Genomic DNA, 10,352 nt, shown 5'->3' with positions numbered 1-10,352 from the left:
TAATATTCGATCAACAACACAATCAAGAATCACAATGTCAGTAGGTAGAAAAAAATCACCAACCCGAACTAGTGCAGCATCTACAAATCTAACTGGCCTCTTAATAGATCTATCAGCCATTTTTAGTCGCATGGTAGTAGGTCTAGGAATTCCCAACCTTGACTGCTTGTATATAGCAAACGGCATTAGATTGATGCTAGCCCCATTATCACAAAGAGCACGAGTTAAGTCATGGTGGCTAACAAACACATGGAATAGTGAAGACACCTGGATCTTTCATCTTTTGAACCACTGTTGTAGATAATATCAAACTAACATGGTGAATCACACTTACAGTGTCGTGATCCACATACCTCTTCTTTGTCATAAAATCTTTCAAATACTTCACAAATCCGGGCATCTCTTTGACAACATTCAAAAATTAAATGTTTATCAATAACAGCTTCAGCTGATCGTAGAATCTCTGTCACTTAGCATCTTCTGTTTTCTTCACCAATCATTGAGGAAAAGAAGGTTTAGATTTAAGAAGCTGGTCAAAGGGCGAAGAGCCCCTTTAACAGTTTGCTTGCTCATGTCACTGGTCTCAGCCTTCTTCAAACTTTTCAAAATATCATCAATTGTTTCGACAATAGGAATCTCTATCGGAATTTCTTCAATAATAGTTGGGACATCAGATTGTGCCTCTTTCTCTTCAACAAATTGTTCGAGAACAATCACCTTCTTTTCAGCACTCTAGAGTATTTTACCACTTTGAGTACATATAACATATACATGATCTACACCACTACCACCATTCTTCAGATTTAGAATAGTATCACTCGATAGTCCTCTTTTTTGTGAAGGGTGTTGATCTCTGGAAATATCCCTCATCTATGACTCGATCTTATGAATGGAATTTGTGTGAGATACCACTGTTTCAGCCAGCTCAGACAAAGTTTTATCTACTTTAGCATGGTTGGCTAGCACCCTTTCAAGCATTAACTCCAACTTCGAACTCCCTTGCTCATTCGATTGCCCCTTCAGTGGAATATAGGGATTTGAAATCCTGTTTCCAAAATTATTGTTGTTGTACTTCGCTTGGTTTGAGCCACCATAGTTGTTTTTGTAATTACCTTGTCCTTGTTGAGGTCTCTATTGGTTCTGAGTCTGATTCTAATAGCCTCCATGGTAGTTCTGCCTTTGGTAACCCCCTTGAGAGTTATCACATAGTTAGTATCTTTAAATTATATAGGCGGCCCTTCTTTATATGGACCCTCTTTGACTTGGTACATTCCCTTGGGCATTCCCGGAACTTCTTCAATAACATAAACTTTCTTCGCTTCCCTTTCATCAACCCTCTTTGTCAGCAAAGAAATATTGGTTGCTATTTGACCTAGAGTCCACTGAGTCTCTTCATTCTCCTTCACAATATTTTGGATCATTGGATCTCCATAGGCCACACCGTCAGTACCACTCGAATGTCATGCTTGATTATGAGTAGTAAGCTTATCAAGCAACTGAGTGATTCGGGTATAAGTCTTGTCTAAAACACCCACAGGCTGCATTATTTGCAACTGCTTGTGTCAACAAATCTAGCCCTCTATAGAACTTCTCCATCAATATATTTTCTTTTTTAAAACCATGATTCAGATACTTCTGCAAATATTCCTTGAATCTATCCCAAGCTTCAAATAATTGTTCCCCCGAAAGCTATTTGAAATCATATATCGTGTCACGAATTTCATCTTTCTTGCGTGGTGGAAACCACTTGTTAAGAAAAATAGCAACAAGCTCTCCCCACGTATGAATAGTGTTGCGAGATAGCTTCTCAAACCAAACTACTGCTTCACCGGCTAAAGAGTGTATGAACACTTTTAGTCAAATAACAGCATCTGGAGCATCATTCTGCATATATTGGGCACACACACCCATGAAATTCTTCAAATGTTGGTGAGGGTCATCATCTGTGGAGTTTCAAAAATATCCCTCAAGTTTGAGCAGTTGGTAGATAATGGAGTCAATCTTGTAGTTTGCAGAATTTATGCTCGGTGGAACAATATCAAATGCTTATTCCACCTCGTCTAACATATCCGCGAAGACATTCTCAACCTCCATTTCCACTGGTGGGTCTTGCACTTGCACATTCCTATTACCACCTGCTTCACGTCCTCCTCTGGTGTTCATGATCACCTAGTTCACAGTAAATAGCAAACAAGGTGTGACGGAATAGAAAAAGACTTTAAGTAAAGCACAAACTCTTTGATACACTAAAATTATACCTATTAAATGATGTAAAGTGAATGATGTCAAATATCATAACCCAACTAAGTTGGGGTCGGGTCCCACGGGGAATATGGTGTGAAAAGGTTACTAAAGTCGTATAGTACTTTCTTGCGGTCTAGTTTCGTATTCCATTGAATTTGTAGAAAATTGGTTGTTTACTACCCAATTGCTTTGATTGTAATGCATATGATTAAAGAAACCCAGGTTATGTCCCCCTTTAGATAGAGTGTATGCTATGGGTATTGTTTCTTGATATACTTCTAATGGATCATTGTAAGAATTCACTTAACCTCTAATTGAATCCCTAATATTTCCCAATAGTTAAGGATTATCTCTCTTTATGATTTTCCCAAATATAAAAGAATGTATATGAAGAACGGTAAATATTGTGCCAAGTAAATTCCTCGTATCCCTAAGTGAATGTAACTACCCATTTGGCCGTTATGATACTTTTGACCTTGCTGACCCTTTTTCGAGCTTCATTAGCTTATATTAGACTTGCAGGGATGGGTGGTATGATTTCCGAGGTCATCGGGTGAATATTAGATTAGGTTTAGTGATAATAAGCCTAAAAGCGAAATTGTTTGACCCAAAGTTGACTTTTGAGTAAACATATCTTTTTTGCAAAATCCGTCTATTTTGAGAGGTCCAGATGGTCATTTGTGACTTGTCGGTATGTTTGGTTCATTTCCTAATGCGTTAGAATGTGTTTTAGGACTTGGGTTGGGAAGTTGATTTTAGGTATTAGGGGTTGATTTGGTCAACAAGACCCCCGTTGGGTAATCTGAGGTTGTGGGTGAGTTCGTAGTGCGTTTTTATATATGTTTACATGTTTGCTTTGCATCTGTGGGGCCTCAGTGATAGTCGAATTCTAGATTGAGACTTGTGGAGTTGTGGGAGATGTTTAGTGCATCGCCATGGCAACACCAGGACCGCGGCGGCGGTATCACCACGATGATTGCTCTGCTGCTATAGCGGTAATGTGACCAACCGCCGTAGCGGTCATGTCACCACTACAGCGGCTCCCCCGTAGCGGACTACAAACTGATGTAGTAGTCGACGGGAAATTAAATACCTTAAATCCTTTTCCAAACCATATCACTCCTCATTCATTACCCTCGGTTCTACAACTATTTTGGGAGCAAAACAAGAGATTCTAAGGGAATTCTTCATTGCGGTAAGTTCAGCTAACCCTATTCTTCATTTATGATTCATAATCCACCTTAGAAACTCCCTAATTCATGCTAGAGTCTACCAATAACATGAGGATTAAAGGGGGTTCTTGGGGTTTCTTTCTTGAATGAACTTTTGATTATCAAACCTTGATTTGTTGATGGAATAAGCTTTTATTAGTAGGGAATTGATGGGTAATAGCTATATAAATATGATTCTTTCATTATTAGTAACTAATTTACGAAATTGAGAGTTAGGGTTTATACCCAAAATTAGGGGTTTCTCTTTAAATACATTTTTACCATTGATATTGGATGGAGGAGTCATTCTAGGTTGTGTGATACGGAATGACGATACATGGATTTAGCGGTCCCTCATGGGTCACGACTGTCTAGAGGTAGACATCGTCCCCCCGGAGCATGTGTATATCATTGCGTTGCATTCCATTTGCATACATATCTTATGTTCTTATTGTCATTTGGGTTGATAATGATCTTCAGTGATACTTGACTTATTGGGTGACTAATTGTTTATGTTGGATTCGTGATTTCTTGAGACATCGTTGGGTGATAAATTGTACTACTTGGACTTGTTGACTTGTATCTGTCTGTGAGCATGATTATCTCTCCATTTCCTTGGTTGCGTGCGTGATCTAACTGTTGTCGGCCTACGATACTTACTCAGTACTGTGTTTTGTACTGATTCTACCTTATTGTACTCTTTTTATGAGTGCAGAGTCCGCTGTTGGGAAGACTTTCAAACCTCGCGACTGATCTCAAGGCTACGTTCCAAGAGTTCTAAGGGTGAGCTACTAATGATCCATGCAGCCCGAGACTCTATCTTCTTTATTGTCCTATTTCTATTTCGAGACAATATATATTTTAGATGATGTAGTGCCTATTCAGACTTGTAGTAGTATTTAGCAACTCTTGTACTGATCAGACCAGATTATGGGATTTGTCTATCTTCCGCACTTGGTGGTTATATATATTATGTCAGACTTATTGTATTATTCTTGGTTTTAATCTATTTATTTATTGTTGGTTGGCTGCATAAGGGACAGGTTCGCCTACTGAGGTGGGAAATAGTAGGTGCCCGCACGTTCCCCGAGTTAGGGTGTGACAAGTTGGTATCGGAGCCCTAGGTTACCCGGTCTATAAGTGCAAGAGCAAGTCTAGTAGAGTCTTGCAGATAGGTACGAAGAGCTCCGTACTTATCTGCGAGAGGCTATTGGAATTTAGGAAATTTCCCTTCTTTCATGTCTTCGTGCTACTTTATTCTTATTGGTATCTAGAATTTGCAAATTGGTATCTGATTCGAATTCTGTTCCCTCACAGATGGTGAGGACTCGGGCCACGATAGCGAGGGATGAGGTGCCAGAGCCTACTCCTGGGGCAGGCAATAGAGGGTTAACATCCTGAGTTCCTGTTACTTGTTCTTACCAAACACTAGTTTATTTTCCCAAATAAATTAAGTTTTATGGCTTAAGTTAATGTTTGCAACCATCAACTAACAATGAAGAATTTAGAATAAGTAAATCCTAACAATTTGTTATGCATCTAGTCAAACCTCCCTATAATAGCATCGTTGGGTCTGAAATTGTTTGGTTGTTATAGAGAATTGTTGTTATACACCTATAACCGTATTTGCCATTTAAATAATAATTTGTTGTTATAGTAAAAACATATGCATAAAATATTCACTAACTAAACATTAAAGTAAGTTAATACAATTTCAATAAATGAATGTATATAGTTTTAAGCTCCAAGGCACACATTTTAAATCTACAATACTTGAAAATTAAATTCCTTCAAGATAAAATCTCCCCGATCCATATCCGGTCCCCTTTTGAGCAGAAAGGGAATCTGAGAAACCCTAACGTTAGCCTAAACCCTACTTTTTTCATCCTTTTTTTCAGGCAAGCATGGCCGCAACGGCCACTGGGCAGCCTCCACCGGAGGTTGCGCAGGCATCTTCTACACCAACCAACCCTATAACACAACCCATGCAGTCCTAATCTTATGCTAATGCTTTAAAACCTAGCCAACCAAACGTAGTTTTTCCTCCATTGTCTCATAAAAGGATAACGTATCTGCATGGGGAGCCTAGATTTTTGTGGGATGAGGAGGAGATAGAGCAGATGATAATACGTGAGAATTTACAATATGCTATCATTGGAAAGTTCTCATATGGCTGGCCAGACATTAAAGAACTTCGCAAATTTATTCCAAAACAATGTAAGTTGAAAGGAGATTGTTCGATAGGCTTGTTAAGAAATGGGTATGTGTTGCTTCGTCAAACTCTTGTGGAGGATTATGTGAGCTTATTACCAAAGCCTACGTTCTATATAAATCATCAGAATTGGTGGTATCCTATGAGAACTTTAAAGTGGGATCCTTGGTTTGATCCAGATGCTAAGACGACTTGCATGGATTTCTTTTCCATATTTGCCTCCTAACGTTTTGGTTAAGGAGGTTGTTTTCACTCTAGCATCAGTAGTAGCACTACAAGAAAATGGTTCATTAACGAGGGGAAATCCTGTCGTTAAAAGTCTAAATCCGGTCGCTAATAGTAATTAACGACCGAAATAAATCCCGTCGTCACCGGTCATTAAAGGCTCCGTCATTAAAACTTAACGATCGGATTATAGTCCGGTCGCTAAAAATATTTTACCGACAAAATAAATTCCCGTTGTTAAACGTCCTTTTTAGCGACAGGATTTTCCCTTCGCTAATTTATCATCCGGTCATTAAAATCATTAATGGGAGCAACTAATTCTCTCGCTATAATGCTTTTAGCGACGGAAGTACCCTTCGTTAATTATATGTTACTAACAACCAAATTTTCTTTCACTAATGTAAAATTATAATAAATATAATATAAACAATTGTATTACTTAATTGTACTAATAATTATTTCATATGCTTTCGCACGCACAAAACTGAAAAGATAAAAAATAATCAATAATTATAAAATTTCATTGTCAACACAAAACTAAAGCTCCACGTTACCAGAAAACATACCCATCCCAGTTGTATGGCATAATTTTTGTCAACTCCTAAAAGGAATAAATAAAGTTGCAGCATATGAACACTAAGACAACATTTTTAAACCACTCCTAAAGAAAATTGTACTCTAACTTGATCTGCACTTTCTTCGAGGATAGGTTCTTTAGACTTCAAATTCTTGATCTGTTAAAAAGAACAATTTCATATTAGTATAGTAACATAGAATTCCCTATTAAAGAAAAAGAGGCTGGGCATCTAAAAACGCATGAACAATAATTTATATCTACCAAATAGTAGAGCAAAATTAAATTGGACCCAAATGACTAAAATCCAGTACTCTTGCAACTCGTGGACCATATCTCCATTAAGATGCTGCATAAGCCTTGTTCCTCCTCTGTAAAAGAAAATCCAAATTGACAATAGCTTAAGACAATGGTGGTTACAAGTTTCAGATGCAGAGAGCTACACAGAGCTATAAACCAATGATTAAACAAAAGCATCAGACAACAACAGCAGCATACCTAGTGTGGTCCCACAAGTCGGGTTTAGGGAGGGTGGGTGTACACAGACCTTGCCCCTACCTTTGTGGGGTAAGGAGGATAGTTCCGATAGACCCTCGGCAACAAAAGCATTCAACACACTTGAATTAATATATAAGTCGAGAGTTAAACACTTTTCTGCCAAAGTACCTTTCAGAACAACAATAATTCAAACTATATCTACATCATTCATAATGTGTTTATTCATTCAAATTTAAGTAGCTTAAATGAGAAAAGTTCTCGTTCAACCAACGATTTAGAAAAACTATAATTGTAATAGGGACTAGTGGTATTTGGTTCTTAATTCTTTCACTGGTTCTTTAGCAGGAATATTCTCAGCATTAATACAATCTTTACTAAATTCATCTCTTTTTTCCGACATTTTGCTTGTTCTTCGGTTTTTGAACTTCATTCTTACTTACAAATTCACTTGCTTTGAGGATTAGTTCTTGTTTAAATTCATAAAACTTAATAAGTTCTAAATTCATAAAACTTAATAAGCTAATAAAAAAAAAAACAGGAGCATCCAATATTTTCATCAGAGAAAAACAGGATTTTTAATCTACTAACCTGTTAATAAATGAATCTACTGTTCACTTGAAGAAGATGGAGATGAAGGCTGACCAAACATTAATGTCAACCGAATACAAAAAAAAGGCCACATATTTACAATCTTACCCAAGAACAATACAATGACTACAAAAAAGACAGTGAATTTTAGGAAGTTCAAGAACCATACAATTAGTATAGAGAATCTACAGGAAATACAAACAGACATGTTGTACCGGGCAACAATTTTCATGAATACAAAGAGTCTGTAACACTATTAGTCATAGATACACATTTAAAATAAAGCATCACAATCATAAGAAACTCAAACAACAGTTTTCCTGGGATGATATCATTTTTCTCTTTAAAAGGATAAGCATTATATTGAAGTTAATTCTGAAAATGTTTACAATGAAAACTATTAACTGATATACCTATTTTCTGATTGCAAAGAAGCTTTCACTTTCTTTACTAGAGCTTAAAACCAACCCCTTTTAAAGTGAAATTAAAATATCTTTAAACTTGGTCGATCCGATAACTAGAAAATTGATTGATGTGGTACAATTTGCCAAAAGTAGTGATTTGCCCTAGTTTAAAGATGCCATCAACAGAAACAACATCAAGAAAAGAGCGACAGACAACTCACTGATTGAGGTAACTATCAAAACAATGTCAAAAATAAGTTGGACAAAATTGTCCAGTGCTCTATTCCAAGGGAAACTCTTGACAGCTGTAGGAGTGTTGTCCCACAACTTCTTTGTCCAGTCTATTATTTTCTCCAAGTTAAATTTGTGAGGCTCATCTGATTGTCCAGTTGATATGTTCATGTTGCAGATGGTTTTAGGCCTTATAACTGGACGTGTCCCATTTGATCTGATGCTAAAAATGTCATATTAGACAATTGAGTTTCAAAGCCATCATTGAAGGGAACTGAGATTGTACAGAAACACTCGACAAGTGTGTAAAAGAAACTACCATTTCTAAACAACTTTCAGAAACACCATGAAAGATGAAAATGATACAATTTATTCTAATAAAGACGCATTAACTAACTCTAATGCAGAAAGGAAGAACAAATGCTCCTAAAAGTAGCAGCATTGCATAAACAAAATAGGGGAAAGTAAGTAATTTCTATAATACGGGAACTATGAGGGAATAAAATCAAGATGAATATAGCATCAAATAATTGTAGATAAGAAATGCACAAAAAGGAGCGTACATTATCCAAAGACTCAAAGAAGAAAACAGAACCGTGGACATGTGTTCTTTTCCTTTTCATTTGTGTAGAATTTTTCCCTTTTAAGTAAATCATCATCTTTTTTTTTGCACGTAACGAGGTTGAACCTTTCGTGCAACATGCCAACCTTTATTAGAATGATCGTGAGCAAGATGAATCTCATCCTTGCTTACTCATATCTTAGGAGATTTAAAACTGGCCAGAGAACAATGAAAAAAAGTTTTAAATCCCTATCATGCTAGAGTTTAAGTTTCTCTTAATTTGAAATTTTATGATCACAATAAACTTAGTTATTGCCAAGAAAAATGCTATACAGAGCAAAAATGTGGTTTCCTTTTTAAAACTACATTTTCAGGCCTTCCCCTACTCTAGCCCCAATTCCCTTAAAACAAAAGATAGCAATAAAAATCTAATTTAAAAAACGACGATATGCTCTTTTCTACATATTCATAGGTGTGGGTTGAGACAAAATAAACAGTCCATATAAAATTAAGCCCGTGAGGAACCAAAGTTATAAACAATCTAAACTTAGATCCTTTACACTTCAACTAAAATACTTACCCTTAAATCAACTCCAATGATCTCAAATAAACAAATAATGTAGCAACCCATAAGAAAATAGGGAGATCTAAAAATCTGGAGCACCAAGGGAAAATATTCCCACACTTAAACAGCCTAATATTCTAAAACTACAGCCATATATAGAAGCTGGAGCACCAAGCTAAGACTTAGTGAAGTCTTTTTACAAATAATCGCATATGGATAAACTGAGTTCTTGAAAAGAATGCTCTTTTTTCTATAAATTGTGTGCTTCTCATAAACAGAATAGTTAGAAGCAAAAAAATCAAAGGTTTTAACTCTATTTCACTTTTCCAGCCTCAGAACCATTGTACTACCTAAATTTCATCTCCTTATACACAGGGGCGGATTTAAAGGGGCCCGAGGGTATTCACCCGAACACCCTCGGTAAAAAATTATAGTGTATATATATAGGGTAGATTTTCTGTGTTTATGTAGATATATTAACTTTTGAACACCCTGAACAAATGCAAAAGGTTAGCTCAAGCGGTTCAGGGTGTTCAAGATTGTCTCTAGCGTCCTAGGTTCGATTCCCATTGACAACATTATTTTTTATATTTAGCTTTTATTGTTTTTTTCAAACCCCTTGAATGAAAATCCTGGATCCGTCACTGCTTATATACAATTACATAATATTCTGTTGGAGAGATAACTAAGGCACAATCACAGGTCAATAATTAAGGAACTTAGTCTAAGTTGCAAACCCGCCTTACAATTCCAAACAAGTTGTCATAGTCGATAAGAAACTACGTTTTACTCCACATATTAAAATCATAAATCAAGAATCGGGGCTTTTCACATTATTAAAACCAAAAGGAAAACCATCTTTCAAAAACTCCATGTTACTTTTTGAAAAATCACCATGTCCATTAAAAAGAAAACTATTTAATCATTCCACAAAAAGACATGACAAGAAAGCAAGAGTCAAGGGTTTTAACTCTAATATCAAGACCATAGGTATCCATATGTTCAATACATATATACCAAATAAAGAAAAAAAAGGGG

General features: G+C 36.4%; 1 non-coding gene across 1 annotated transcript; it reads left to right on the top strand.

Moving 5' to 3' along the window:
• The first annotated feature begins 1,615 nt into the window (after positions 1-1,615).
• LOC132619214 (small nucleolar RNA R71) lies at positions 1,616-1,721 on the top strand. The gene has a single exon (XR_009574617.1). It is a non-coding gene; the product is annotated as a small nucleolar RNA R71 (small nucleolar RNA).
• The last annotated feature ends 8,631 nt before the right edge of the window (positions 1,722-10,352 follow it).

This window comes from Lycium barbarum, chromosome 1, assembly GCF_019175385.1.
Source record: "Lycium barbarum isolate Lr01 chromosome 1, ASM1917538v2, whole genome shotgun sequence".
NCBI lineage: Eukaryota > Viridiplantae > Streptophyta > Magnoliopsida > Solanales > Solanaceae > Lycium > Lycium barbarum.
The sequence above is the reverse complement of the archived record's forward strand: the minus strand, read 5'-3'. Positions and strand labels throughout refer to the sequence as shown.